Source organism: Monopterus albus, unplaced genomic scaffold, assembly GCF_001952655.1.
Source record: "Monopterus albus unplaced genomic scaffold, M_albus_1.0 scaffold12.1, whole genome shotgun sequence".
NCBI lineage: Eukaryota > Metazoa > Chordata > Actinopteri > Synbranchiformes > Synbranchidae > Monopterus > Monopterus albus.
The window spans coordinates 5,122,289-5,126,672 of record NW_018127892.1 but is presented as its reverse complement, the minus strand read 5'-3'; positions in this window follow the sequence as shown (position 1 = coordinate 5,126,672).

Genomic DNA, 4,384 nt, shown 5'->3' with positions numbered 1-4,384 from the left:
ATTTTTTTGATTTGCATGAACACTTAAAATTGTATTAAAACATATTCACAGTGTGTATCAGTGAGTGTGTGCTTTTGTGTGTGGGGGCGGGGGTAAGCATTTCCCTTAATGCCTCTCAAGGTGACTTGGCCTTCCTCCTTCAGGGCTTTCCTTTCAATTCTTTTTGGGATTGAAATTATGATGAAGTAATTTTTCTACAGAAATTGCCTATGTCACTTGTGGTATCTCTCTGTGAATTTCTCAAGTGCATTTTCAATCTCTCCATCTCTCTCTGTCCTCTCCATCTCTCATCCCTCCCTCTATGCCTTTCTTTCTCTTTCTCTGAGCTCTCACTTGACATGTCAATGTGTCAATGTCACATTACACGGAGGCAATAAATGCAAAATAATAGTAGAAAAAAAGAGAAACCTCTTTATTTCACACAAGTAAAACAGAATATCATTGAGGTATATGGTCATGTTTATAAATATAGAAAATAGCACAAAAAGACACGTGCACAGACACACAAATACACTCACAAAGTCACAGACATGTGCTCATACCCGCACACATATAGTAGTTTCAGAGAGAAAAATCACCTGCTTGTTTCAGGGGAAAATAAGAAGCAGTGTGGAACATGTCGTCAGATTGGAGAGGAAGATTCCTCAGAGACCTGTGGCCTAATTTCTTATTTTCAAGAGGAAACTTATCTAATTATATATAAGTTAACTTCCTAGTGGTCGATTCAAGGGCAGCAATGACTGATATGAATGAACAGCTTTAAAAGAAACAAGGCTATCACATCCAGGTCTCTTCAGACTAGTCTTCTCTCTTATGTTTCAACAATCATTTCACTGGTGTCCTATTCATGCATAAAGGTAACTTGGCTATCAGGCTGTTTTGTTGCTGAGTTACTGTGTAATTGTGTGTGTCGGTGTGTGTGTGTAATATTTGTAAAACGTGTTTTTATTTCCTGCAACGTGCGGCCAAGGGACTTAAAATGTTACCTTCAAGACTTATAATCTATGGCCATAATCATTAACATGTCAGAGACTTTGCACAACTTTATATGAGTCCGAATGATGTTATAAATATGCAGGATGAGCAATAGCACATTCTGTTCATCCATAACTGTTGAATTAAAAGCAACAATGCTCTGTTTTTCTGATTCTTGTGTCAGACATTAATATAGCTCTGTTTTTCTGATTCTTGTGTCAGAGGCATTGTTATATGTCACACTGGACATTATATTAAACGTCACGCTCCAAACATCAGGATGCCGGTATCTGTATAAAAAGAACATAAGCGACATTAGCCATCTTTTTAAGTTCAGTGTAAATAGGCAAAGTTGCAATATAGGGAGACCATCTTATTGCCAATATAGCAAAGTCTTAATCTGAAAGAGGAAAGTAATGAGCTTAACAAGGCTAGGACTATGCAGCCAAGATAGCAGCTCTGTCAGGCTATATTGTTATATATGATAACGCCAACATGGTCACAATGGCAATGCCAACATGCTGTTGTTTAGTAGGTAACATTTACCAATTAGCGCTAACCACAAAGTACAGCTGAGGGTGAGGAATGTCCTTATTTGTGCAAGGATTTGATATCCAAACGATTTGGTGCTATAGAAAAAGGGGGTCAAAGGTCAACAGCATAAGACTTGATTCAGGAAAAATACTTCCATGTATTCTAACTGATGAAGAGTCGTTCAGACATGTTAGCATGTATATTTCTGTTATACAGTGGTGGAAGAAGTAATCACACTGTTTACTTAAGTGAAAGTAGCAATACCACAGTGTAAAAACACTTTGTTCCTGCATGTAAATTGTTACCGTAGTAAAAGTACAAATGTATTAGCATAAAATACTTATAGTACCAAAGGTAAAAGTACTCATTATGCAGAATGGTACAGTTCATATTAATGTATATGATAGTATTGGACTATAAGTACTGATGAAGTATTATGTACATCGCATTTAACATTACAGCTGATAAAGGTGGAGCTAATGTTAAATACCTTATATGCTTATACTTTGAAGTACTTTACATACTGCTGGGTACTTGCGAATTTCCCACCAGGGATCAATAAATTCTGATGATTATACTCTGTTTAATTAATCTCAGTCTGAAAAGTAACTAGTAACTGAAGTTACCAAATAAATATAGCAAACAGTACAATATTTTTCTGTAATATGTAATGAAGTTGAAGTATAAAGTAGCAGAACATGAAAATACAAATACCTCAAAATTGTATTTACGCTGTAAATGCAGCACTTGAGTAAATGTACTTAGTTACTTTACACCTCTGCTTTTATACTTGTATAGACTTTGAAAGAATTATGATTTCGCAAGAGGAATTCAGTTTTCTATGGTTACTGACAATACTATGCTGAAATGTAGACTCAAACTCTGAAGGAAGAACCAGAATTCCCACTTTGTGGTTGTATGCCCCTGCCAACCAGCCAAATTCACAGGAATGGGATGGACATGAGGTTACTGAGCTTGACTTTTGACCTTTAAACACCAAAATCTAGTCAATTTGTCATTGAGTCCAAGTGGATGTTTATGCCAAATTTAAAGAAACAAGAATGGGCTGGACAGGTGGAGGAACAACCCAAAAACAAAAATAGAAAAAACTTTCTGACAGGACCCTGGATCAACCACTGTATTTGCTTTACATGCAAGTCCAGGGAGGTATGACCTATGGTTACCCAGGACTCCCTTCTCTGTGTAGGTTTGTAGCAATGTTTTTTTTTCCATCTTTGTAGATGCATAACTTCAGCTTTAACCAGAACAGAGTATGAATGGCTGTAATGTCTTGTAATCTAGCCAATAGTCATTGAAATAAATCACTCAAAGCCACAAATGTCAAGATTCTCCTAGAGGAAATGTCAGAGGATCCACTAATTATTTTGGATACAAACTTTCATTTCAATCCATCCAGCTGATTCTAAGATATTTCAGTCAGATCGGCTGACAGACTGACATTGCCATCCCTACAGCCATGCTGCTAGCATCAAACAAGAGATAAACAGAACTCAAGAAATACATTCAAATCAGAAAAAAACGGATGCCAGCATGAGAGAATAATGACAGGCACGTTGGACACAAAATGGATTAATCACCAGCCAAGAAGTTAGACTTCACAACCTTCAAGGCAGGAGGACTGTCAGCCAGACAGGTGGACAGATGGAGAGATCAGGCAGCCAACAGAAACAGAGAGTGAAACATAAATGCAGAAGGACCTGAGATGCCATCTCAGTGCAGAGTGTTGGTTTCTCTCAGCCCTTAGGCATGGCCCGGTCTGCTTCTCCTGCTCCCTCCTCCCTCTTATCACCATATGGACAGAGCAGCCCACACTCCAGAATATCTCATCAAGCAAAAGCTCCATGCTCTTTATTTCCCATCTTGATTCAACACATGATGTACGTATTTGACTATGTTTAAAGTAATTTCTCTGCTATCACTGTGGCTTTGGGAGAACACTGAAATGTTGGCAGTAAGGGGTAATCCTTCTTAATGGAGTCCCCAGCCCTCAGATGGACTGAGGTCCACACAGAGCATAAACCACAAAAGGGCACAATTTGTTGCTCTGACAAAAAGGATGAACCCTTTATTGTACTGTATTTTGACGGGCTACAATAACTACCCCCCTCTTTCACTTCAGCCCCCTCCCTGTCTGTCTTTCACTCTCTTCTTTCCTTTATCTTTTTCTTCTGTCTGCCCATCTTCATGAGTGCTTCATCCTGACCAGTCTGGGGTTTTATCACGCTTGCTTTGGTCATTACATCATAAGCATGGAGATGCTGGTACAGGAGAAATAAGCGATGAAAAAAGGAAGAGCAGGAAAAAGCGCCGCATGCAATGTAGGTCAGTGGAGATGCGCTTGGGGCAGTTGCTCTCTCTGTTTCTCTGTCTTTCTCTCCCAGGGCCACAGCTAAAGAGAGTAAAAGAGACCGGGGGTGAAAGGACCTCTCACCCACACCTGCCCCTCTCATACCTCACACAGACCGACAGAAGCTCCAACAGTAGTGTCTCAGAAAGATTCAGTGACTAACAGATGCTGAACACTGGGTGTGACGTTAACCGCGTATGACAGGAGCAGCCCCTTTTAGCACAGAGAGGACCTTCACTCACTTCTCCACATTCATGACATGATCAGTTACCTTTTGCCAGTATTTCTCTGAACATAGCAAAGAGGTCACCTGGAGTCAGTCCAGGGTGAAAGGGGACCTGGTAGGATTTCCTGTTTCCTTTTGGCTCAGTCTGTCAGGGTTTACCCCAGTGAGCACTGCAGAATGCTGTGGTTAGAAATCTGTTGTAACAATCAAACAAGATCATCACAAATCATCTGAAAGCTCAGCAGTCCCTGATTAACCTTGAAAAATCAACAAAAAAGCCC